The following is a 27,076-nucleotide window of genomic DNA, read 5'->3' as shown; positions in this document are numbered from 1 at the left end:
TTAAAGTTTCAAAGCGAAAACTGTCTTTTAAATGCGGGAAATGTCTGTTTTCTTTACCGTTCCAAAATCTCACACCATTTCAAAGGGCAATGGCTCAGCAGTGGCAAAACTCACCAGTCATGATCCCCCTAAGAGTCCCTACAATGCTAGAAAATTTGGTACTGCTGAGCAATTGCCCTTTGAAAAGATGTGAGATTTTGGAAAGTGAAATAGGGAGGCAATGAAAGCCTATGGGGGATTTTACCAAATTTGGACCCCTGTAACTCTGGTTTGCAGAGATGTAGGGACCCCATCTTTGGAGCCCAAGTCTAACAATATGTCTTCTACCTGCATGAGACATTTCGTGAGATTCAGATGTTGCTAACGGCCATTGCTGCGATTTATGTACGTCAGACTCGCCACCATTGAAATTGCCCAAATAAACAGGTTTTTGTGACCCTAGGCTATGACCTCTTCGGCCTAGGACTGCATTGAACGCGACCCACGCATTGTGCGCATTCTGGACAACACCAATTACTGTTTATTGTTTATTGAACCTCTCATCTGTATTACATTTATGACTGCATGGCGACAAAATGCAAATTGCTATCCGCACGCTTCTTGTCCTCATGCAAGGCCTGGGTTGTTGTGTCTCAAAGCGTGGCCTTCTCCTCCTGCGCCACCCTCCTCTTGTTCCATCACGTGTGCTGCTGCTGGGTTAGCGTTACCGGTCCCTTTTCCTGGAACGTCTTATATGTATTACATTTATGACTGCATGCCGACAAAAAGCATGTTACCTGTGCAAAGAAAACAGACATTTCCCGCATTTAAAAGACAGTTTTCGCTTTGAAACTTTAAAATCGATTTTCTCAAAAACGATAAGCTCTTTTTGCTAAAAAAATTTTCCCTCTTGTACCCACTCCCAAGGTGCACATACCCTGTATATTTGGGGTATGTAGCATGTAAGGAGGCTTTACAAAGCAGGAAAGTTCGTGTCCCCATTGACTTCCATTATGTTCGGAGTTCGGCTCGAACACCCGAACATCGCGACCATGTTCGGCCCGAACCCGAACATCTAGATGTTCGCCCAACACTAGTTTTGAGCAACATTCTGTAAAAATGTGTTTAGCTTTTCTTAATTGATTAGTTATTCTAATTTAATTTTCTAATTTAATTTAATTCTAATTTTTTTTTATGTCCAATAAATGTCATTTTAAACTTCCTCATTCTTCATCTAAGGCAGGGGTCTCAAACTCAATTTACCTGGGGGGCCGCAGGAGGCAAAGTCAGGATGAGGCTGGGCCGCATATGGGATTTCACAATCAGCAGCTCCCGATCCCCCCCCCCGCCCCCCATCCCCCACCCCTTGCATTGATTTTAATTTCAAAAACAAATTCACACTGAAGCGAACTATTTTGCCTATTTTACTTTATAGTTCGCTTCAGTGCTCCCATTACAAGTAATCCGCCGTGTCCCCACCGCAACACAAGGGCTGCAGAGCCCCCAAATTGCCCAAGGGGCAATCCACCGGCATTTCCTGGAAGGGGCAGAGCTTTCAGCTTCAGCTCTGCCCCTCCTGACGTCAATCTTTGCCCGCCCCTTTCACTCTTCCTTCACAGAGAGGGGCGGGGAGAGGCGGCGATCCGTGCGGCGATTGACGTCAGGAGGGGCAGAGCTGAAGCTGAAAGCTCTGCCCCTTCCAGGAAATGCCAGCGGATTGCCCCCCGGGCGATTTGAGGGCTCTGCAGTCCTCGTTTATTGGTGGGGATGCGGCGGATTACTTGGGAGCACTGAAGCGAACTATAAGTAAGCTTTTGCCGGCGAGGGCCACAAAATATTGTATTGAGGGCCGCAAATGGCCCGCGGGCCGCGAGTTTGAGACCCCTGATCTAAGGTAAGAGTGCTTATTCAAAAGGTTTGTTTTTAGACTTACATTTTAGGGGTTCCTTTTCTCACCTATCCCTCCATGAAAGTGATCCCCTGTAAGGGCAGCCTCTATTGCAGTCCCTATGATTGGTCTACTGCAGCAAATCTAATAGGAGAAAAAATAAAGTGATTCAGAACTAGAGTAAAAGCAAACCTGTAGAAAAAAACCCTTATGATATAATTAATTGTATGTGTAGTATGGATAATGAATAGAACAATAGTAGCAAAGAGAGGAGTCTCTTATTTTTATTTTCAGTAATATATCATTCTGTCATATTTACAATTTACAAACCACGCACTGTATTTTAAACTATAAAACAGAGCAGAGCGAATGACCCTTTGAACTTTCCTGCAGTAAAATCTTATCTCAAGCGGTCTCCTACTGTTTCCTGGCTGTTTAAAGAGAACCAGAGATGAAGCATCCTCTTGTATTTTACCTTATAAATCAGTGGGAACATGACAGTAAACACCTAATCTGCTCTTTGTTTCATTGTTCTCTGTTTAATCTGACTGTTATCACCTCTGATAAGAATCCCCGACTGAGCACTCAGTCTAGCTTTGCTACAGAATGATTATAGCTGAGTCTGTCTTCTCTGGTGTCTTGTCAAGCCCAAGCCTGCCCCCTTGTGGCTCTGCTATAATGACTCAGCTATAATTATTCCCTGCAAAGCCAGACTGAATGCTCAGTCCGGGATTCTTATCACAGCTGATAACAGACACTTTTAGCAGTGAGGATGAAACAGAGAGCAGGGTAGGTGTTTTCTCTAATGTTCTTACTGATATATATGGTAAAATACACAAGGGTGCTTCGTCTCTGGTTCCCTTTTAGGTGTTCAGAAAACAAGACTGTATTTGACCCAAGTTGGGTTGAATATCTCAGAGAAGCTCTTTTGCATAGATAACTGAAGTTTTGTTTCCTGTACTGGAAAACAACATGAGACTATTTTCTTTGCTGCTAACGTTATATTTCTTAGCTGTGCTACACATACAATTCATTATATTATACGTTTATTTTCACTTCAGGTTTGGAGTGAGACTCCCATCTCTCGCTGTACTGATAGCTCACATCCATTTCCGAAAACTTTTTTATAGTCTGTCTTCACCAACTGTGTAAAAGGAAGACTTATAGTTCTGATCTACAGTCCCATCTAGAATTCAGGCTTTAGTATCCGCTCGGCAGTGCCGATTGGTTGCTGTACATCACCGCTGCATTTCGGCTGCTCTTTGTGCCGTTATCAAATAAAGATGATTAGTTACGAGTCGAGGAGTTTTGGAAAGTGTGTGATTAGAGTTTATGGTAAGAAACCCTCAGGAGTCGATGGGAAGAGCTCCGGCGATTGAGCCGCCGAGAATCGCTGCGTCAAGGTAAACCGGCTTAGCTGAAGCATGTGGAAGATCTGAGATAGTATATAATGCATTGAGGGATTCTATCACATAATCTGCTCTCTGTCATTGTATCCGGCATAATCTGCTCTGCAAAAGGCGATTGTATTATCAGCTGGTGGATCCACATCTACTAATAGAGATGGGTTTATTGGACGTTTATCCCTCTGTCTGTACTGTACGGAATAGACTGCTACTGTCACGCTAATACTTACTCCAGGAAATTCACGGACTAGCGATTTGTGAACGTGGCCATTGTTGTCGTGATTTATGCAATAGTTTTCTATTTTTTAGATGAGAATTTTACCAAAAATATATATACAGACACAAGTAAACTCATTTTTTACAATTTGACTGAAATCATTTGTCATTAGAGGCGGGTACAAGGACATGGAGGGCGTGCATGAAATAAGGGTGCGAGGAAAAATGGGCGCCTGTTTTAGTTATCAACAAAATTAAATCGAATGATAAAATTAAAATGATCATTAACAATCTGCTGATTAATCTGCTGTTATTTTTTTAAGTTTAAATAGCGTAAATTGTCGTAATAAAATATTGGTATATATACCAAAATGTTACTATAGCTTAACCTAACCTAGCCCTACTCTCACACAGAGCCCTATCCTGTCAACTAAACCTAAAACCCACCTTCCTGATGCCTAACTTGAAAACCACCCTTCCCACCCTTTAACCCTAAAACCCCCTTACTGATGCCTAAGCCTAAAACCCCCTGCCTGATGCCTACCTCTAATATCCCCACTTCCTGATGCCTTACCCTAAAATGCCCCTTCCTGACACCTGACCTAACCCTAAACCCCCCCCTTCCTGATGCCTAACCCGAAAACCCTTCTTCCCGTCCATTAACCCCCTTGCCGTTCCAATTCTGGCGGCAAGGGGGCAGCACAGCACTTTTTTAAAAAAATAAATAAATTTAAATCATGTAGCGAGCCGAGGGCTTGCTACATGATAGCCGCTGACAAGCGGCATCCCCCTACCCACTCCGATCGCCTTCAGCGATCAGAGTAAGCAGGAAATGCCGTTCAGAACAGGATTTCCTGCTGGGCTTCCCCGGTCACCATGGCGACCGGGCGGGATGACGTCACGGACGTCATGGACGTCCGAGGGAATCCCAATCCACCCCTCAGCGCTGCCTGGCACTGATTGGCCAGGCTGCGCAAGGGGTCTGGAGGGGGGAGGCAGCACGTAGCGGCGAGCGGAAAATGTACGCAGCTAGCAAAGTGCTAGCTGCGTGCAGTAAAAAAAAAATTTTGAAAATCGGGCCAGCGGGGCCGGAGAAATCCTTCTGTGCAGGTTACCCCGAGCTGAGCTCGGGATAACCGGCAAGAAGGTTAACCATAAAATCCCTTCTTGACACCTAACCTTAAAACCCCTTTGTTGATGCCTAACCCTAAAATCCCCCTTCCTAACCTCATGTTCAAAACAATACATTTCAAAATGATAATTTTGTTAAAAATGAATAATTTGTAAATACGAAACATCAAAACCGTCAAACTGTAATGTTATTATTTTCAAAATGTTGAATTTCAAAAATTATAAAGTTTTTTCATTTTACAAAACCATAATTAATGTGTACCCAAATTTGTATTTGTATTTGTATTAGCAAACCTTGGCTATTTTACCGCTGTGCGCTAAAGTTTCCTGCTTCCTTTGGAGATGGCCAAATTTGTAAAATAATTTTAAAAAAAAATCTGTTTTTTTATTTTTATTTAGACCCAGTCTTGCTTAACCTCCCTGGCGGTAAGCCCGAGCTGAGCACGGACTATGCCGCGCAGGGGGATTTCTCAGGCCCTGCTGGACCGATTTTGATAATTTTTTTTTTGCAGCACACAGCTAGTGCGTGTGCCCTCTGATCGCCGCCGCTCTGTGCCGATTACGCGGCGCTCCCCGCGCCGTGAGGCCCCCCCCCAGACCCCGTGCGCTGCCTGGCCAATCAGTGCCAGGCAGCGCTGAGGGGTAGATCGGAACTCCCAATGACGTCACGACGTCGATGACATCGGTGATGTCATGCCGCCCGTCGCCATGGCGACGGGGGAAGCCCTCCAGGAGATCCCGTTCTTTGAAGGGGCTGGGGGGATGCTACATGAAAAAAAAAGTTAAAAAAAGACTTTGCTGCCCCCTGGCGGATTTTGAATAAACCGCCAGGAGGGTTAAAATAGTTTTTAATAGTTTTCAAAATTTTGAGCACCTTCAACTCCTTGTACTAACCTGTTACCATCCTTCGGAGGGATGAGACCCTCCAGTCTCAAGGTTTGTTTTTTTTTTAGAGAGAGTGACAATACAAGGCACCAAGAGGTCCCCACCTGGGCTGAAGCTGGTTGCTTTCTGGAAACCCAAGTTTGTGAGTTCCTCGTTTATAAAAATTACTTTCCACCTTCTAAGAATTTACTATGTTATATTGAGCTGCTGTCCTCCCTGTGTGTACCCCTTTTCCTGTTACATTGAGCTCTTCCTGTCCCCATGTGTATACCCCTTTTCCTGTTATATTGATCTCCTGTCCCCCTGTGTGTACCCCTTTTCTTGTTATACTGAACTCCTGTCCCCCTGTGTGTACCCCATTTTTTGTTCTATTTAGCTCCTGTCCCCCTGTGTGTACCCCTTTTCCTGTTATAATGAGCTCCCGTCTCCCTGTGTGTACCCCTTTTCCTGTTATATTGAGCTACTGTCCCCATGTGTGTACCCCTTTTCCTGTTATATTGAGCTCCTGTCCTCCCTGTGTGTACCCCTTTTCCTGTTATATTGAGCTCCTGTCACCCCTGTGTGTACCCCTTTTCCTGTTATATTGAGCTCCTGTCCCCCTGTGTGTACCCCTTTTCCTGTTATATTGAGCTCCTGTCACCCCTGTGTGTACCCCTTTTCTTGTTATACTGAACTCCTGTCCCCATGTGTGTACCCCTTTTCCTGTTATATTGAGCTCCTGTCCCCCTGTGTGTACCCCTTTTCTTGTTATACTGAACTCCTGTCCTCCCTGTGTGTACCCCATTTTCTGTTCTATTTAGCTCCTGTCCCCCTGTGTGTACCCCTTTTCCTGTTATGAGCTCCCGTCTCCCTGTGTGTACCCCTTTTCCTGTTATATTGAGCTACTGTCCCCATGTGTGTACCCCTTTTCCTGTTATATTGAGCTCCTGTCCCCCTGTGTGTACCCCTTTTCCTGTTATATTGAGCTCCTGTCACCCCTGTGTGTACCCCTTTTCTTGTTATACTGAACTCCTGTCCCCCTGTGTGTACCCCTTTTCCTGTTATATTGAGCTCCTGTCCCCCTGTGTGTACCCCTTTTCCTGTTATATTGAGCTACTGTCCCCATGTGTGTACCCCTTTTCCTGTTATATTGAGCTCCTGTCCCCCTGTGTGTACCCCTTTTCCTGTTATATTGAGCTCCTGTCCCCCTGTGTGTACCCCTTTTCCTGTTATATTGAGCTACTGTCCCCATGTGTGTACCCCTTTTCCTGTTATATTGAGCTACTGTCCCCATGTGTGTACCCCTTTTCCTGTTATATTGAGCTCCTGTCCCCCTGTGTGTACCCCTTTTCCTGTTATATTGAGCTCCTGTCACCCCTGTGTGTACCCCTTTTCCTGTTATATTATGCTCCTGTCCCCCTGTGTGTACCCCTTTTCCTGTTATATTGAGCTCCTGTCCCCCTGTGTGTACCTCTTTTCCTGTTATATTGAGCTCCTGTCCCCCTGTGTGTACCCCTTTTCCTGTTATATTGAGCTCCTGTCCTCCCTGTGTGTACCCCTTTTCCTGTTATATTGAGCTCCTGTCCTCCCTGTGTGTACCCCTTTTCCTGTTATATTGAGCTCCTGTCCTCCCTGTGTGTACCCCTTTTCCTGTTATATTGAGCTCCTGTCCTCCCTGTGTGTACCCCTTTTCCTGTTATATTGAGCTCCTGTCCCCCTGTGTGTACCCCTCTTCCTGTTATATTGAGCTCCTGTCCTCCCTGTGTGTACCCCTTTTCCTGTTATATTGAGCTCCTGTCCCCCTGTGTGTACCTCTTTTCCTGTTATATTGAGCTCCTGTCCCCCTGTGTGTACCCCTTTTCCTGTTATATTGAGCTCCTGTCCTCCTGTGTGTACCCCCTTTTCCTGTTATATTGAGCTCCTGACCCCCTGTGTGTACCCCTTTTCCTGTTATATTGAGCTCCTGTCCCCCTGTGTGTACCTCTTTTCCTGTTATATTGAGCTCCTGTCCCCCTGTGTGTACATCTTTTCCTGTTATATTGAGCTCCTGTCCCCCTGTGTGTACCCCCTTTTCCTGTTATATTGAGCTCCTGTCCTCCCTGTGTGTACCCCTTTTCCTGTTATATTGAGCTCCTGTCCCCCTGTGTGTACATCTTTTCCTGTTATATTGAGCTCCTGTCCTCCCTGTGTGTACCCCCTTTTCCTGTTATATTGAGCTCCTGTCTTCCATGTGTGTACCCCTTTTCCTGTTATATTGAGCTCCTGTCCCCCTGTGTGTACCCCTTTTCCTGTTATATTGAGCTCCTGTCCTCCCTGTGTGTACCCCTTTTCCTGTTATATTGAGCTCCTGTCCCCCTGTGTGTACCCCTTTTCCTGTTATATTGAGCTCCTGTCCTCCCTGTGTGTACCCCTTTTCTTGTTATACTCAGGGCCGGATTTGTACTTTTTACCGCCCAAGGCCAATTATACCGTCTGTATGGTTGTGATCTCTGTGTGCCCCAATGAGAATTCTACTTACATGATTGGATGTCACAGACAATAACTATTTCAGTAATACGCATATAAATTATAAGTTATATTTTCCTTAAGAACCGTTATGTTTGCCATCTCATTAATGATGGACCCATTGTGTCACCATGAGAGTTAGGCTGATGTGTACCTGCAGGATAGAGCTTACAGGTCTTGTAGGGACGACACAAGTACAGGACAGAGAGTTCAAAGGTTAAAGCTGTCCTTGTAGATAGGGATGGCTGCATGGAACAGCTTTACTGTACCTCACTGAGCCGCCCCTAAATTTCTGGTGCCCTAGGCCATGGCTTATGAGGCCTTGCCATAAATCCGGCCCTGGTTATACTGAACTCCTGTCCCCCTGTGTGTACCTCTTTTCCTGTTATATTGAGCTCCTGTCACCCCTGTGTGTACCCATTTTCCTGTTATATTGAGCTCTTGTCCTCTCTGTGTGTACCTCTTTTCCTGTTATATTGAGCTCCTGTCACCCCTGTGTGTACACATTTTCCTGTTATATTGAGCTCTTGTCCTCTCTGTGTGTACCTCTTTTCCTGTTATATTGAGCTCCTGTCCTCCCTGTGTGTACCCCCTTTCCTGTTATATTGAGCTCCTGTCCTCCCTGTGTGTACCCCCTTTTCCTGTTATATTGAGCTCCTGTCTTCCATGTGTGTACCCCTTTTCCTGTTATATTGAGCTCCTGTCCCCCTGTGTGTACCCCCTTTCCTGTTATATTGAGCTCCTGTCCTCCCTGTGTGTACCCCTTTTCCTGTTATATTGAGCTCCTGTCCTCCCTGTGTGTACCCCTTTTCCTCTTATATTGAGCTCCTGTCCCCCTGTGTGTACCCCTTTTCCTGTTATATTGAGCTCCGGTCCTCCCTGTGTGTACCCCTTTTCCTGTTATATTGAGCTCCTGTCCTCCCTGTGTGTACCCCTTTTCCTGTTATATTGAGCTCCTGTCCTCCCTGTGTGTACCCCTTTTCCTGTTATATTGAGCTCCTGTCCCCCTGTGTGTACCCCTTTTCCTGTTATATTGAGCTCCTGTCCCCCTGTGTGTACCCCTTTTCCTGTTATATTGAGCTCCTGTCCTCCCTGTGTGTACCCCTCTTCCTGTTATATTGAGCTCCTGTCCTCCCTGTGTGTACCCCTTTTCCTGTTATATTGAGCTCCTGTCCTCCCTGTGTGTACCCCCTTTTCCTGTTATATTGAGCTCCTGTCCTCCCTGTGTGTACCCCTTTTCCTGTTATATTGAGCTCCTGTCCCCCTGTGTGTACCCCTTTTCCTGTTATATTGAGCTCCTGTCCCCCTGTGTGTACATCTTTTCCTGTTATATTGAGCTCCTGTCCTCCCTGTGTGTACCCCCTTTTCCTGTTATATTGAGCTCCTGTCTTCCATGTGTGTACCCCTTTTCCTGTTATATTGAGCTCCTGTCCCCCTGTGTGTACCCCCTTTCCTGTTATATTGAGCTCCTGTCCCCCTGTGTGTACCCCTTTTCCTGTTATATTGAGCTCCTGTCTTCCATGTGTGTACCCCCTTTTTCTGTTATATTGAGCTCCTGTCCCCCTGTGTGTACCCCTTTTCCTGTTATATTGAGCTCCTGTCCCCCTGCGTGTACCCCCTTTTCCTGTTATATTGAGCTCCTGTCCTCCCTGTGTGTACCCCTTTTCCTGTTATATTGAGCTCCTGTCCTCCCTGTGTGTACCCCTTTTCCTGTTATATTGAGCTCCGGTCCTCCCTGTGTGTACCCCTTTTCCTGTTATATTGAGCTCCTGTCCTCCCTGTGTGTACCCCTTTTCCTGTTATATTGAGCTCCTGTCCTCCCTGTGTGTACCCCTTTTCCTGTTATATTGAGCTCCTGTCCCCCTGTGTGTACCCCTTTTCCTGTTATATTGAGCTCCTGTCCCCCTGTGTGTACCCCTTTTCCTGTTATATTGAGCTCCTGTCCTCCCTGTGTGTACCCCTCTTCCTGTTATATTGAGCTCCTGTCCTCCCTGTGTGTACCCCCTTTTCCTGTTATATTGAGCTCCTGTCCTCCCTGTGTGTACCCCTTTTCCTGTTATATTGAGCTCCTGTCCCCCTGTGTGTACCCCTTTTCCTGTTATATTGAGCTCCTGTCCCCCTGTGTGTACATCTTTTCCTGTTATATTGAGCTCCTGTCCCCCTGTGTGTACCCCCTTTTCCTGTTATATTGAGCTCCTGTCCTCCCTGTGTGTACCCCTTTTCCTGTTATATTGAGCTCCTGTCCCCCTGTGTGTACCCCTTTTCCTGTTATATTGAGCTCCTGTCCTCCCTGTGTGTACCCCTTTTCCTGTTATATTGAGCTCCTGTCCTCCCTGTGTGTACCCCTCTTCCTGTTATATTGAGCTCCTGTCCTCCCTGTGTGTACCCCTTTTCCTGTTATATTGAGCTCCTGTCCTCCCTGTGTGTACCCCCTTTTCCTGTTATATTGAGCTCCTGTCCTCCCTGTGTGTACCCCTTTTCCTGTTATATTGAGCTCCTGTCCCCCTGTGTGTACCCCTTTTCCTGTTATATTGAGCTCCTGTCCCCCTGTGTGTACATCTTTTCCTGTTATATTGAGCTCCTGTCCCCCTGTGTGTACCCCCTTTTCCTGTTATATTGAGCTCCTGTCCTCCCTGTGTGTACCCCTTTTCCTGTTATATTGAGCTCCTGTCCCCCTGTGTGTACCCCTTTTCCTGTTATATTGAGCTCCTGTCCCCCTGTGTGTACATCTTTTCCTGTTATATTGAGCTCCTGTCCCCCTGTGTGTACCCCCTTTTCCTGTTATATTGAGCTCCTGTCCTCCCTGTGTGTACCCCTTTTCCTGTTATATTGAGCTCCTGTCCCCCTGTGTGTACCCCCTTTTCCTGTTATATTGAGCTCCTGTCCCCCTGTGTGTACCCCCTTTTCCTGTTATATTGAGCTCCTGTCCTCCCTGTGTGTACCCCTTTTCCTGTTATATTGAGCTCCTGTCCCCCTGTGTGTACCCCTTTTCCTGTTATATTGAGCTCCTGTCCCCCTGTGTGTACCCCTTTTCCTATTTCAAGGTTACTTTTTTTTTTTCAAGGAAATTCTCATTTTCTTTCACTTTGTGTTTATTGCAGTCATTAAAATGGTAGAAAACATACAAATATCTTGCAGTGTAACACAAGAATGGTTAAACAAATTATCCACCATTGCAGAAAAAGTATCATAAGGGCTGGTTCAGACGAACGCTTGCGGAGCGTTTACCGCAAACGTTTGGAACGTCGCGGTAAACGCTCCCATTGAAGTGAATGGGATTGTTTACACCAAGCTTTTGCGCGTGTTTGCACGATCGCGGCGTTCGGGTCCAGATTTTCGCTAGCGTTTGAGCTGCCCCTGGAAGCGACATGTAGCTTCCAGGGGGCGGCTAACCACGACGGCTAATGTCTCCCTAGGGGAAGAAAAAACGCGACCACATCGGAATGCGACGCGAAGGCTACTGAAAGCCTGACTGCGCAGCCGCCGCAACGCCCCCAAACGCGACGCCGCACAAACGTCCATCTGAACCAGCCCTTAATGACCTTTAACCTTACCCAATAGGCAACATGAGAAAAACATGTAAAGAGGAGAAAAAGTATGTGCACCATCTGTCCTTTACCATTCTGGTTTATTGCAACATCCGTGTAATGACAGTGTTCACACTGAGATATAAACACACAGAGAATACCTTGTAAGCTGAAGTGTGAGCTGCTGGTGAGGAGATGGGAGTGCAGGGACAAAGGTGGATCAATCGACGGCCGTTTCGCGCCCTCCTGGACACTTGGTCACGCTGCGTTCCACTCAGTAGAGTGGACATCAAATGTGTACCAGAGGCAACCAACTCGTCCAGTAAGCTATGTAAAAACATTCATCATAATAAGAGATTGAGATACCGTATATCTCTCACTTCTCAATACTAGGAAACATTATTCATATTTGTCAAGCTAACTTGAGTACCTCCATTGGGGCAGCACGGTGGCGTAGTGGTTAGCGCTCTCGCCTTGCAGCGCTGGGCCCCCAGTTTGAATCCCAGCCAGGTCAGCATCTGCAAGGAGTTTGTATGTTCTCCCTGTGTCTGGTTGTATGTTCTCCCTGCGTGGGTTTCCTCTGGGCACTCTGGTTTCCTCCCACATCCCAAATAACATACAGTTAATTGGCTTCCCCCTGAAAATTGGCCCTGGACTGATACACGCACTACACGATACATACATATCGTGTATCATATAGACATATGACTATGGCAGGGATTAGATTGTGAGCCCCTCTGAGGGACAGTTATGTGACATTTGACTCATAGTTCCAGACAGAAATGCACCACCAGGGAGGTTAAGACCGGCTCAGAAGGCACATGTACCAGTTTCCATCTTGAGGCCATTGCCCAAAGCATTGAGCATATCAACTCATAGTACATACGCCTCCATTTTTTAGGCATTCTGGTATTAGGTGGTGCCAATGACAGGGCATGCTGTGGTTCTAGAACTATTGTGATTGAGAAAATACTGCTCAGATCTCTTTTTAGCCTTTCTCAATGTGTTTTAACTATTTGACAGTCCCAAAATATATATTTCTGAGTGACCCTTCAGTTTGACACCTAAAGCACCGTGAAGAAACCCCAGGGAACATTTTATAGCGACTTTGAGGGGTTCTTTACCGCCTAGTAGTATCCCTGATCATATAGGCTCTGGTATATAGCTTAGCAACGTTAGGCTTGCGTTATGCCACGCCTGTGTATCTAGATTTAACTGCAGATTACATTCCCATTCTTGCATGCCCTTAGTTCTTGTTCTTGTGTGAGTCCTATCATGTGTTGAAAAATAGCTCCTTTTGCAAGGCGTAGAAGATACAGTAGATACAAATTCAATAAAAAGTACAGTTGAGCAATCCATATGGGACTGCATACTTCAAGAAACTTTCTGATCTGCATATAACGATAACATTCTGTTGATGGGGCATTTTTATTACATTCAAATACTGAGCAGGGGATGCATTTCTCGGCCATCCAGAATCGATTGGAAGTCGTAGGAGAATTAGTTATCGTACAGTTGAACTGAGTGTGATTTTTAAAATCTGGGGAAACTCGACAAAAGTAAGTCTTGGGGGTTTAGCAGAGCACTGCTTCATTTTATCTTTATATGTACACCAGAGAGATAATGTATCCGCAACTATATTTGACTTCCTTAAGCTAATGAACTAAACATTAAACTAATGAAATAAACAATTGTATCTTTCCTCATTCTCCTAAAATGACTTTTTAAGATATTCCACGGTTTTAGTTTATATTTAAATCTTCTTTTTAAGTTTTTACTGTTTTGTTTTTGCTCAATGACCTATTCATTGAAGTGTGCTAGAGCTAAAAGCTATGAACTATTGACCCTTTTTATCTCTTTCCTGCTCTCAGAATCTATTTTCTGCTAAGAAAGTGTTTTATAGTTGTAATTTCTTATCAGTGAGGTTCACACTGTAGTCTGACCCAGTCCTGACCCAGACAGGAACTGCCACTTACATACCTGATGTTTAACTCTTTCAGGCAGAGAAAGAAAAATGTCTATCTCATCATGTCACATGTCACCTCGGGTGTCCTTTAAAGGGAACCTGTACTGAGTGAAATTATTTAAAATAAACACATGAGGTAACTTCAAATGAACATTACATAGTTACCTTGCCATCCGTTCCTCTCAGAAGCTCACCATTTTCTTCTGACAATGATCCCTTCCAGTTCTGACAACATTTTGTCAGAACTGAAATATATCAGTTGCTGTCAGTTATATATCAGTTGCTGTCAGTTACAGCTGAGAGGAGAACTGATGTGTCCATGTTTCCCTATGGCTCATGTGGGTGATATTACAGTGTAACAGTGTGCTGAGCAGAAAGCTGTTATGGGCAATTTTTTCAAAATGGAGGATGGAGAATTCCATTGATCACAGGGGACAAATGGGATGCAGGAGAGGAGAAAGAGATTGAGGAGTAGACTACACAGGAGGTAAGTATGACCTGTGTATGTTTATTTTGACTTTTAATTTTCAGTTCAGGTTTTCTTTAAAGAGACTCAGTAACAAAAAGTGCATCCTGTTTTTTATCATCCTACAAGTTCCAAAAGCTATTCTAATGTGTTCTGGCTTACTGCAGCACGTTCTATCACCATCTCTGTAATAAATCAACTTATCTCTCTCTTGTCAGACTTGTCAGCCTGTGTCTGGAGCGTACGTACAAAAAGGGCGCCTGGACAAAAAGGGTGCGGGGTGTAAACTCTAAATAATAATTAATCATTAATAGGGTTTATAAAAATAGTGTGCTATATTTCGTTTACAAATAAAGTTTAACAAAATTATAAATCATTAAATAATGTTTATAAAATCGGAAATTGTGAAAACGTTAATCTTCCCTATTTGTAAAGTTAAACTTATAATTACGTTTATTAAAAAAACAATAATATATGTTTAATTGTTATACTTGTATATTATTGTGAATAACCTTCATTTATGGTTTGTTCTTATAATAAAATCTGAAAATATTCTTTATAACGATGATATAAATATAAGTACGTTCGTAATAAGTGTTGTAAAACATTAGTAATTATTACTAAAATTTTACTAAAACTATACCTAAGCCTACTCTTACACAGAACCCTCCCTGTACCTATCCCTAACCCCTAGACCCCCCTGTTGGTGCCTAAACCGAAGACCCCCCTGTTGGTGCCTAAACCTAAGACCCCCCTGTTGGTGCCTAAACCTAAGACCCCCCTGTTGGTGCCTAAACCTAAGCCCCCCCCTGTTGGTGCCTAAGTAACCCTCCCTGTACCTACCCCTAACCCCTAGACCCCCCTGTTGGTGCCTAAACCTAAGACCCCCCTGTTGGTGCCTAAACCTAAGACCCCCCCTGTTGGTGCTTAAACCTAAGACCCCCCCTGTTGGTGCCTAAACCTAAGACCCCCCCTGTTGGTGCCTAAACCTAAGACCCCCCTGTTGGTGCCTAAACCTAAGACCCCCCTGTTGGTGCCTAAACCTAAGACCCCCCTTTATTATGTGGATAATAATGTTTTACTAATTATGGATGCAAAAAATATTTTGCAATTTACGTAACGTACTGATCGCTTTATTTTGTGAATAATAATGTTTTTTATTATGTGGATAATAATGTTTTACAAATTGTGACTCCAAAAAATATATTCCAATTTACATTACGTACTGATCGCTTTATTTTGTGAATAATGTTTTATAAACAGTAAGGGATAAAACTTTAAATAATGTTTTAATTATTTAAATAAGTTAAATATATTTAGTATTTTCATAAACGTTATTTGGCACGGGTGCATTTTATAAACGTAAATCAACACAAGCTCAGTTATAAATCATTAAACAGCTCCGGGCGCCGTTTGTAAACTTTATTTAGCTCCGGGCGCCGTTTGTAAACTTTATTTAGCTCCGGCGCCCTTTTTTCCTGCTCGGCGCCCATTAAACGTTATTTATTATGGGAGTGAATGGCGGCGCCCTTTTTGTCCACTAGCTGCCTGCGCCCTTTTTTCCCAGCTCCGTGTCTGGAAGACTGCCAAGTTCTTCAGTGTTGTGGTTCTGTGATGCATCTCCCCCCTCCAGGACCCTCTCTGCACACTGCCTGTGTATTATTTAGATTAGGGCAGCTTCTCTCTTATCTTTTACAAGCTGGATAAATCCTCCTCTGAGCTGGCTGGGCTTTCACATACTGAGGAATTACATACAGGCACAGCTGTCTGCACTCTGCAGGAAGAAACAGCCTGACACTTCAGTGGAAGATAGCTGCAGGGGGAAAGAAACACACAAATGATCTCTTGAGATACAAAAGGATGGCTGTATACAGCCTGCTTGTGTATGAATGTATTTTCTATGTGTGGACATACAAGATACAAGATACAAGATACAAGATGGATTTATTCGCCAAGTACGGTGGTGCCGTACTCGGAATTGCTTGTGGTACACATGGCTTGGACAAGTACGTAATGACAGTTGTACATTTTACATATATACGGCAATTACACATAATGACAGCATTTACAATACATTGTACATCAACCTACTTCCTGTTTTGGTGGCCATTTTGTTTGTTTATAAACAAACTTTTTAAAACTGTTTTTAACCACTTTTAATGCGGCGAGGAGCGGCAAAATTGTGACAGAGGAGAATAGGAGATATCCCCTAACGCACTGGTATGTTTACTTTTGTGTGATTTTAACAATACAGATTCTCTTTAAAGGGAAGAATAGCATTCATCTCGAATTACATCATGTGCTTTAGGGTTAAACTTGGATACCATTTACCATGTAAGTAATCGTATAGCAAATTAGGCATACCAACACCTTCATCAATATTCGGTCTATAAAGGTACACATTTTTGAAATGTGCTGATTTGCCGTTCAATACAAACGTGTTGATTAGTTTTTGTAATCTTGCAATAATCACACTCCCTGGATTTATTAGGAGGACTCTCTTGTAAAATAATGCGTTGTAATATCACCATTTTAATAGCTGTAATCTTGCCTAGCCATGAAATCCTATATTGAGACCAATCCCTAAGAGTGCATTCAACCATTTTCAATAATGAAACATAATTAGATTGAATTAAAGTGTCATAGTATGAGGTCAGTTTGATCCCTAAGTAGGAGATCTCTGCGTTTACCCAGTTGAAGTCTAAATTGTAACCACTTGCAGGGGTAGATTTGACAGGTAATGCTTGTGACTTAGCCGTGTTTATGGCCAGACCAGAAAGTTTTTCAGAATGGGCAGCAGAGTGGTGTAGCGGTTAGCACTCTTGCCTTGCAGTGCTGGGTACCCGGTTTGAATCCCAGCCAGGTCGCTATCTGTACAGAGTTTGTATGTTCTCCCCGTGTCTGTGTCCCGTGTATGTGATTGTTTCCACCAGGCCCTCTGGTTTCCTCCCACAGCCCAAAAACATACAAATAAGTGAATTTGCTTTCCCCTAAAATTGGCCCTAGACTATGGTACGTACACTACACGATACATACATGGACATATGACTATGGTAGGGACTAGATTGTGAGCTCCTCTGAGGACAGTTAGTGACAAGAATATATAGACTCTGTTAAGCACTGCGGAAGATGTCGGTGCTATATAAATACTATATAATAATAATGGTCCAATAAGGGCATTGGCGTAGACATAGACGTTATGGGCTGACATAAAAACAGGAGAGCGTCATCCGCATATAAACTAATCTTATACTCTTTGTCCTTTTTGACATACCCTTTTATATTGGGATTATGATTAGAGATGTCGCGAACCTCCAATCTTGGGTCCGCGGACGCAAACTTTAATGGCAGGCGAACGGCCGCCGACTTTGGCGGTTAATGGCAAAGCCCCCTTACATGCTACAAACAGCACATTTGTATGGTATGTGGAGGGGGACAGTGACTACAAGAGGAAAAAAAAAATCAAAAAGACCTTATAGTTTTTGAGAAAATGTTAGTTTCAAAGGCAAAAAAAGTATACATTTAAAAGTGGTAAATGACAGATAATGTAGCAAACCTAACGGTGGTGTAAATTTACATATATCAAAAGAAAGAGCAATAAATTTCCTGACGGGGTTTCCAGGGGGTCCGTATGCAGTACGTATAATATAACAGATTTAAACATTTATTTCAATGTGAAAACCATTCCCTTTAGATTGTAAGTTCGCAAGGGCAGGACTCTCTCCTCCTTTTGTTTATCATGTTACTTTTATCACTGTCATGACCACTTCTGTATTTTGTATTCTGTATTTTGTATCATTTTTGTATTTTGTCACTAATTATGTATCTTGTATATTAGTGTACCCCATTGTCTGTATTATGTACCCCATGTTTGTTTTCTTACTTTGTACAGCGCCACGGAATATGTTGGCGCTTTATAAATCAATAATAATAATACTAAATAGACAGTGCCACTTAAACATAACTAGGCAGTTACCTGGTTTCTGTGCTGGCTAATCTAGATTTCTGCTGGGCAGAAATCGATCAGAAATCGGCCTGCCGTGTATGGGCAAGCAACAGATCTCTCTCCCATAGGATTCAATCAGATAAATCTGTCTCTTGGTCGATCTGCCCATACATCGTCTGATGTATGGGCACCTTTAAGGAGTTTAGCGCCCCAGGCAATTGCCTAGTGTACAGGGGCGTAACTAGACATCACTGGGCCCCCCTGCGAGACTTTGGATGAGGCCCCCCACCCCCTCGCTTTCTGCTCAGAAAAACTGAGGACCAATGTGTTTTCTCCATACAGATAAAAACACTTAGACTTGAAGGAAACGTCAGGCAATCTATGCTACCCCCAGATCTACTTACCCGGGGCTTCCTCCAGCCCCTTGCAGCCGACAAGTCCCCCGTTGCAGCTCTGCTCCCAGTCCATACACACACAGCCGTATTATATTACTACATGAGAGCACATGCTATATAGAGGAACAACAATGACATGCTGAACATAACATATAGTATCACTGTAACTTTGGCAAAACATTCAGAATGTCACAAGCTCTCAATGAAGCAGCAACAGTCAGACATCAATCTCCACTCCATTGAGTTGTAAAAGTATTCAGAGGCCATAAAGTCATTAGCCTGTGTGATAAGAATCTTGGAATCCTTTTGCTGTGGTGGACACATACAGTCAATATAACAAGGGAAAGTCTAAAACGTTTTTTTCAAAATGTGACTCCTTTGTTTACAAAGTCTTTGTCAAGTCTTTAGAACTTAGCTGCAGTGTGAGACAGATGTTTTTTACTAACCCTAGAGAGCAGGGACAGTGTAAAAATTCCAAAGTGTGTATGAGTCCTTATCTGTGTGGTGGACACATGCAGTCAATATAACAATGGTGCGAGAGCAGAATACGCTTTTTTCTCTCTGTGCCCTTGGCTGTCAGTCTCTCAAACTTTTCCCCCCCACGGGCCCCCTGTGGCTTCTGGGCCCCCCTGTGGAGGCATCCCTTGCAGGGTCTATTGTTACGCCCCTGCTAGTGTTCCTTTATGGAAGCCCTGACCTAGGAGGAACTCTGGGCCTGACCGTACCTCATATTCCCCCCTCTGCAATCCGCTAACCTTCCATGCCTGCCTTATTTCTATGTATGTACTTCATGTTATTGCAGCATTGCTTGCTCGTGTCCCGCTTCCGGACGCCCTCTGTTATGACTCTGAAATCCTTGCGGCCTCTTTGCCACCATAATAAAAAAATCGATACAATTTATAAGTCACTCTGTGCCACTCGGGGAATACTGTCACTTCAGCAATAAAACAAAGGATTTATGTGCAGCTTGCATTACTGCTGGCTGACTCCGCCAGTCCATTATAAGTCTGCAAGGAGAAAAAAAATTTAAATAATTTTTGGTTGCAAAAAAACAAAAAACAAAAAAAGTTGGATGTATCTGAGAACAATCTGTGACATTGGGAGTCATGGAACCCGATGTATCATCTGATAGCATGTCTGCTGGACAAATTGAAAGTCACCAAATCTGAGTATAAGCCAATATTCTATCCCCTCCCCCCTTCAATTTATAGATCAATAATTGCCACGCTTATTAATTGAGGGGACCCTTTCCTTTCAGTTGTAGTGATGTTCCCATTGGGTCCATCCAGCACGCTTGCCTCCTGGCCGGTCCCATCATCAGCTGCACCCCCAGCAGTATTGGTGTCCCCACTGGTGCACTACAAACTGATACATGGGGGCGTGACTTCCTCATGCCAATCACATATTGTCCCGGTGAAAAAAAATCAATGTGTCTTGCATAATAGTACTGTACTGACCGCAAACCTCCACAATGCCGGACTTGTCCCTAAAGGTGGCCATAGATAAGCGGGGCTGGATCTGTATTTCTTACCGCCCAAGGCCAACTATAACCAGCCGCCCTAATAGCATTCCTCTAACCCCAGTATAGGTAGGTTTCCCTCCCAAGTATAGGTAGCTGCCCCTCCCCCCCCAGTATAGGTAGGTTTCCCTCCCAAGTATAGGGAGCTGCCCCTCCCCCCCCCCCCAGTATAGGTAGCTGTCCCCACAGTAAAGGAAGCTGCCCCCCATATAGGTAGCTTCCCCCCCCCCCCCCGTATAGGTAGCTGTCCCTTTCCAGTATAGGTAGATGCCCCCCGGTATAGGTAGCTGTCCCTCGCAAGTGTAGGTAGCTATCCCTCCCCAGTATAAGTAGCTGTCCCTCCCCAGTATAGGTAGCTGTCCCTCCCCAGTATAGGTAATTTTCTCTCCCCAGTATAGGTAGCTGTCCCCCCAGTATAGGTAGCTGTCCCCCCCCCCCCAGTGTAGGTAGCTGTCCCTCCCCAGTATATGTAGCTGTCCCTCCCCAGTATAGGTAGCTGTCCCTCCCCAGTATAGGTAATTTTCTCTCCCCAGTATAGGTAGCTTCCCCCCAGTATAGGTATCTGTCCCCCCCCCCTCCAGTGTAGGTAGCTGTCCCTCCCCAGTATAGGTAGCTGTCCCTCCCCAGTATAGGTAGCTGTCCCTTTCCAGTATCGGTAGATGCCCCCCGGTATAGGTAGCTGTCCCTCGCAAGTGTAGGTAGCTATCCCTCCCCAGTATACTGTAGGTAGCTGCCCCTCCCCAGTATAGGTAGCTGTCCTTCCCCAGTATAGGTAGTTTTCTCTCCCCAGTATAGGTAGCTTCCCCCCAGTATAGGTAGCTGTCCACCCCCCCAGTGTAGATAGCTGTCCCTCCCCAGTATAGGTAGCTGTCCCTCCCCAGTATAGGTAGCTGTCCCTCCCCAGTATAGGTAATTTTCTCTCCCCAGTATAGGTAGCTTCCCCCCAGTATAGGTAGCTGCCCCCCCCCTCCAGTGTAGGTAGCTGTCCCTCCCCAGTATAGGTAGCTGTCCCTCCCCAGTATAGGTAGCTGTCCCTCCCCAGTATAGGTAGCTGTCCCCCCCCAGTACAGGTAGCGGTCCCTCCCGGGTGTAGGTAGCTGTCCCTCCCGGGTATAGGTAGCTGTTCCTCCCCAGTATAGGTAGCTGTCCCTCCCCAGTATAGGTAGCTGTCCCTCCCCAGTATAGGTAGCAGTCCCTCCCCAGTATAGGTAGTTTTCCCTACCCAGTATAGGTAGCTTCCCCCCCCCCCCCGTATAGGTAGCTGTCCCTCCCCCAGTATAGGTAGCTGTTCCTCCCCAGTATAGGTAGCTGTCCCTTCCCAGTATAGGTAGCAGTCCCTCCCCAGTATAGGTAGCTGTCCCTCCCCAGTATAGGTAGCTGTCCCTCCCCAGTATAGGTAGTTTTCTCTACCCAGTATAGGTAGCTCCCCCCCCCCCCCGTATAGGTAGCTGTCCCTCCCCAGTATAGGTAGCTGTCCCTCCCCAGTATAGGTAGCTGTCCCTCCCCCAGCATAGGTAGCTGTCCCTCCCCCAGCATAGGTAGCTGTCCCTCCCCCAGTAAAGGCAGATGCCCCCCAAAGTATAGGTAGCTGTCCCCCTATTATAGGTAGCTTTTCTCACATTAAATGTAGTTGTAATAAGTGGTGGGTGCTTACCTAGTGCTACCCCTAACCAGTAGCGTACCCAGCTTCCAATGTGCCCTAGGCAATGGCCTATGGAGCCTTTGTCCAAATCCAGCCCTGTACATCAACTTGGCGGCCGATTGACCATCCGATTCGATTACTATAATTGGGTGCAAATCAGTGTTAAGAGCCTGCCTGATTGGCGACGTAATTTATGGCCAAAATTTGCCGCATGTATAGATTGTACATACTGCAAGATGTAGGGCCGACATGCTGGATCGGGTGCGCAGCGGTAATGGTGTGTGATATTAGGCCGAACGCGACGGAACCACTGTCCCCCTAATGTAAAATGAGCTCCTCAGTGCCCCGTGCAGTATACTTTACCTGTCTGTGTCTGCCACTGGCTCTGTGCACATACATTCGCACGGTCGCCAGGAATCATTGTGCCCTACTGTGCTCAGTAACGGTTAAATGTTGTCAGGCTCCAGCAGCATATTCTGAACAGGAGAGGGTCTGCAAAAAACTATCCATGTCCGACTGAGTCTATGAAGGCATTAACTAAACCAAGGGTCTTCTCTATTTGCCATAAAGACCTCACAATCCTTACAAGCTCCCTTGTAATTAATGTATCTGGATGACACTTATATTTGCAAAAAATCTCTCTACCTCCTTCTGATTGTATGTTCTAACATTGTCAGTCAGCAGGAATAGAGTATAAAGAAGCTTTAAGGCCCATACACACGGCGGATTTTTGCGAACGACGGGTCGTTTGAACGTCCCGTCGTTCAGTCGTCCGCACGCCAAATCGGGCGTGTATACAGACTGTCGTTCGGGTGATAAGACAGCGGATCGCTCAAAAGCAGTCTTATCACCCGAACGACAGTCTGTACACACGCCCAATTTGGCGTGCGGAAGACTGAACGACGGGGCGTTCAAACGACCACAAAAATCCGCCGTGTGTCTGGGCCTATAAGGTCCGTACACACACCTGACTGCAGGCAACGACGGGTCCGTCGTCACCTCCAGCTGGGCGGGTTTTCAGCAGACAGTCTGGCGTGTGTACAGACTGTCGGCGGACAGATAAGGCTGTTTCTGAGCGATCCGCCTAGGCGGATCGCTCAGAAACAGCCGTATCAGTCTGCAGACAGACTGTACACACGCCACTGTCGCTGGAACGCCCGCTCAGCGGGAGGTGATGACGGACCCATTGTTGCCTGCAGTCAGGCGTGTGTACGGGCCTTTACAAGCTGAAAGCTTACTGTTTTGCCTTTAAAGTAGCCAATACAGTATAGCTTGTATTTTACAGACAGTTTTAACTCAGGATAGCAAATAAAGATTTAGACTAGTTACACACCAGGGCGTTTAGGGGACGTTATAGGGCACATAGCGTGCCCCTAACGCAAGGCCTGGTGCTCTCTGGTGTGGACGTCGGAGTGAGCCGCGTTGTGCAGCTCACTCTGGCGTCCGTGATGCCGGGATGCATACTCTTGGACGCATGCGGCATCTTGTGGTCCCGCCCGGCCAATCGCCGCACAGAGCGGCCGCTCCAGGAAGTAAACACTGCACGTCACTGAGTGCAGTGAATATTAATTAGCCATGTGCCCGGCCGCTCTCCCCTCCTCCCCAACATGACTGAGCATGTGCAAACAGTCTAACGCGGCTTAGCCGCAGAGAACGCACAGCATGCAGCACTTTCCTGCGTTACAATGTAACGCAACGTGGGCAGTGTGAACAGCCCACTTGTGTTACATTGCTGTGCATTGGGGGAGCGTCACAGGCTGCACTAACGTGCGCCTGTAATGTCCCTGTGTGCAAGAAGCCTAAAGCATGCCAGCAAACTAGCCAAGTACATCTGTAGGTTACCTTTTTCAATAATGGCACCATCATTTGGACAATCTGCTCTGCTCAGCCTGTGAGTTGTGTTTTGTGATGCTTACAGACAGTTGCTTCCTGTCATTGCTGAACTAGTTAGCCTAAATTTATCACCTGAGTTATGCAAAAAAAATATGTAAAGCTCACCATATAGACATTGATTTTTATCACCCAAATGGGCCCCACCAGCCAGCCATTGTGCCCCCGTTGTGACCCCCAAAAATTTTAAGCTGGAGCCACCACTGCATTGGGGGGGACAGCGCCCCCATCAGTGTGGACACTACAGCAGGACAGAGCTGTGACCATGTAAGGGAGATCTAGCATATGGCAGCCATCTGACTACAAAAGAAAAATAATTCACCTTGATTTTTCCTTCTTTCTTTTATGAATTCTAGTTCCTGATCGCTTCTCCCCACCAGTCGCGTCTCCGCTGCTCTCTCACCTGCACCAGATTCCCCCGCATCAGAGGGAGAATGTGAATAATGTACACGGGAGTTTTATTTTCATGGAATGTAGTTATACAGCAGGAATCTCATTCCATCAGGTCAGGACCTTCTTGTCCGACACGAAATATAAAACCTGCCGGCGTGCGGCGAATCGCGCCGAATCTCCTCGCCGATACATCAAGATAATTAGTTCACGAGTTAGCACCGAAACACGCAAATATTTATCTATCCGTTCCTCCTGCAGTCCTCAGCGCTGTCACCACCAACTCCGCACATATGCTCAGGCGTGGGCGGGCGCACGTGCGGATATATATATAAATATATATATATATATATATATATATATATATATATATATATATATATATATATATATATATATATATACTCACCCCACACCCGCCTCCCCATCTCGCACCCGTAGGCGTCGGAGAAGTGACACAAAGCATGTGAGCAGTCACAGCCACAATTAGTCACCCTCATTGTGTCTGATTAGGAGAGTAATGCAGAGGTAGGTGACAGTTAGTATTTGCGAGGTGATGGAGTCGTGCTACTCGCAGCAGCAATATCGCATCATTTCCCCCAATATTATCTCTAACATCTGTCGCTCTCTGCGTCGGTACGGAAATCGCTCGGTGGCAGTAACCGTGTTATCCGTAATCAGCGAGTATTTCTGGCAGGTGTGAAGGAAACGAACGTGGGAAATTATTTATAGCGGTGCCAGAATAGGAGTTTGTATCGCAGCCCTGCTGCATGAGTTGGGCACTGGGTGGTGCCGTTACTAAAAAATACACCGGAAATGTACAATATGGGCACCTGTTAGTGCCTAAAAAAAATCCCCACACCACGTAATGCCTATCCCTCACTATCTCTGAGGGCCAGTGCACACCAAAAACCGCTAGCAGATCCGCAAAACACTAGAGGTTATTGGAGCAGACTTCAGAGCGATTCTAGGCATGGGGAGAGAGGCTTTCTATACATATCTAGCGGTTTTGGAGCGTGTTTGTGTAGCAGATTACATGTATTGTTACAGTAAAGCTGTTACTGAACAGCTTCTGTAATAAAATCGCCTGGAAAACGGCTCTGATCTGGCGTTTCTCAGAGCGGTTTTCCACTTTTCTATACTCTAACATTGAGGCAGAAACACCTCGGAAATCTAAAAAATGCTGCAGCCCCCGAGTTTGCGTTTGTGGAAAAACGAGCCGTTCTGGTGTGCACCAGCCCATTCACTTTCATTGGCCAAGCGGTTTTCCCCCTGCAAGTGTTTTAAAAAACGCTCCAGAACCGCCCTGGTGTGCTCCAGCCCTAAGTACCTGAATCCAACCCTCCCTCCCACCTAATGCCTAACCCCCATATTATGCCACTCAGGCTTGGATTTAAAGAGGAACTCCAGTGAAAATAATGTAATAAAAAAGTGCTTCATTTTTACAATAATTATGTATAAGTGATTTAGTCAGTGTTTGCCCATTGTAAAATCTTTCCTCTCCCTGATTTACACTCTGATATTTATCATATGGTGACATTTTTACTGCTGGAAGGTGATATCACTGGAAGGAGATGATGCTTGCTTTTTTTGGGCAGTTGGAAACAGCTGTAAACAGTAAAACAGCTGATATTTCCCTCAAAGCAATAAGGTTCACAGACAGGAAACTGTGAGGACCATGGTCCTGACATCACACTGTGGGAGGGGTTTCACCACAATATCAGCCATACAGCGCCCCCTGATGATCTATTCGAGAAAAGGTAAAGATTTCTCACGGGAAAGGGGGTATCAGCTACTGATTGGGAGGAAGTTCAATTCTTGGTCACGGTTTCTCCCTGAAGGGGACCTTAACTAAGAGGGATATGGATGTTTCCTGTTAAACAATACCAGTTGCCCGGCTGTCCTGCTGATCTATTTGGCTGCAGCAATGGTTGAATCACACACCTGAAACAAGCATTCAGGTAATCCAGTCTGACTTCACTCAGAGCACCTGATCTGCTGCATGCTTGTTGAGGGGCTGTGGCTAAAAGTATTAGAGACACAGGATCAGCAGGAGAGTCAGGCAACTGGTATTTTTTTTAAAGGAAAAATTCATATCCTTCTCAGTTTAGGTTCCCTTTACCGCACAGGAGGCTATAGGCACAGCTGCCCTGGCACCTTAGACTTCACCCTCCATGAGCCTACAAACCCCCACCGAACTGCACCGCAAGTGTGCTGGCTGGCCCAGCTGTCGCTCCTCCCTTACTTCCCTTGCATGTCATAGGTAGCTAGAGATGTCCCTTAGTATTGGGCAGCCACAAGTACCCTCAATATTAAGTAGCTAGTGGTGACCCCAGGTATATTAGGTACCTAGAGGTGCCCCTGGTTGATGGGAGATCTGGTCAGTGTAATGCTGAGATCAGGGTGAGTAACCCCCTCATTTACCCTCTCATCAGGACTCTGAATAGGGAAGGAGGGAGAGAGGCACTCTGGGGACTTACAACTTACACCTGTCGGCCGGCCTCCTGTAGTCATCACTAATCCCTAGTGGATATTATATCCTAATATCACCCTAATATGCTGGCATGATGAGTCGCTAGGCTGAATGTCGCATAAAAGTCAGTTCATCCTATTTATCCCCTTCTTATAGCTGCTAGTCTCTGACTTTCCAGGAGTTCTGAATAAAGAAAAGGTGATAAGTACATGTCGTGGCCATGAGCAGTAAACGCATTATTACCTGTTCATCGCAGACAAAACTTAATCTCTGAGGATTTCCGGCGTCTGAAACTGCGAGATAAGGCGAGATGCATGAAGCTGATTCAATCCGCGCACGTAACTATCGTAAAACATTTATTTACAATACGAGGCAATTAAAGAGAGTGGGGTGACATTTCTCCTGATCTGACCAGCCGGCATTTAATTGGCTAGGAAAGCGAGGAACATATTCAAGGGTATTGTACAAAGACAGAACAGCCAATTATATTATAATTTAGCATATGGGAGCTTACTCTCTAATGTCCTCTCTACAGTCACACTATTAATATTATACATTTATATAGCTCTGACATATACCACAGCGCTGTACAGAGATCACTGATCCATTCCCATCAGTCTCTGCACCAGAGGAGCTTACACTCTAATGTCCTCACCACAGTCACACACTATTAATATTATACATTTATGTAGCTCTGACATATACCACAGCGCTGTACAGAGATCACTGATCCATTCCCATCAGTCTCTGCACCAGAGGAGCTTACACTCTAATGTCCTCACCACAGTCACACACTATTATTATTATACATTTATATAGCTCTGACATATTCCACAGTGCTGTACAGAGATCACTGATCCATTACCATCAGTC

General features: G+C 45.4%; 1 long non-coding RNA gene across 1 annotated transcript in view; it reads right to left on the bottom strand.

The window, feature by feature from the left end:
• Positions 1–26,495, bottom strand: part of LOC137528598 (uncharacterized) — a 101,843-nt gene extending 75,348 nt beyond the window's left edge. The window contains exons 1-2 of the long non-coding RNA XR_011023433.1: positions 26,447–26,495; positions 1,913–2,011 (exon numbers count right to left, since the gene is read on the bottom strand). This is a non-coding gene — a long non-coding RNA (uncharacterized lncRNA). The remainder of the gene's footprint in view (positions 1–1,912; positions 2,012–26,446) is intronic.
• Between the last annotated feature and the right edge of the window lie 581 nt (positions 26,496–27,076).

Source organism: Hyperolius riggenbachi, chromosome 8 (assembly GCF_040937935.1).
Source record: "Hyperolius riggenbachi isolate aHypRig1 chromosome 8, aHypRig1.pri, whole genome shotgun sequence".
Classification (NCBI taxonomy): Eukaryota; Metazoa; Chordata; class Amphibia; order Anura; family Hyperoliidae; genus Hyperolius; species Hyperolius riggenbachi.
The sequence above is the reverse complement of the archived record's forward strand: the minus strand, read 5'-3'. Positions and strand labels throughout refer to the sequence as shown.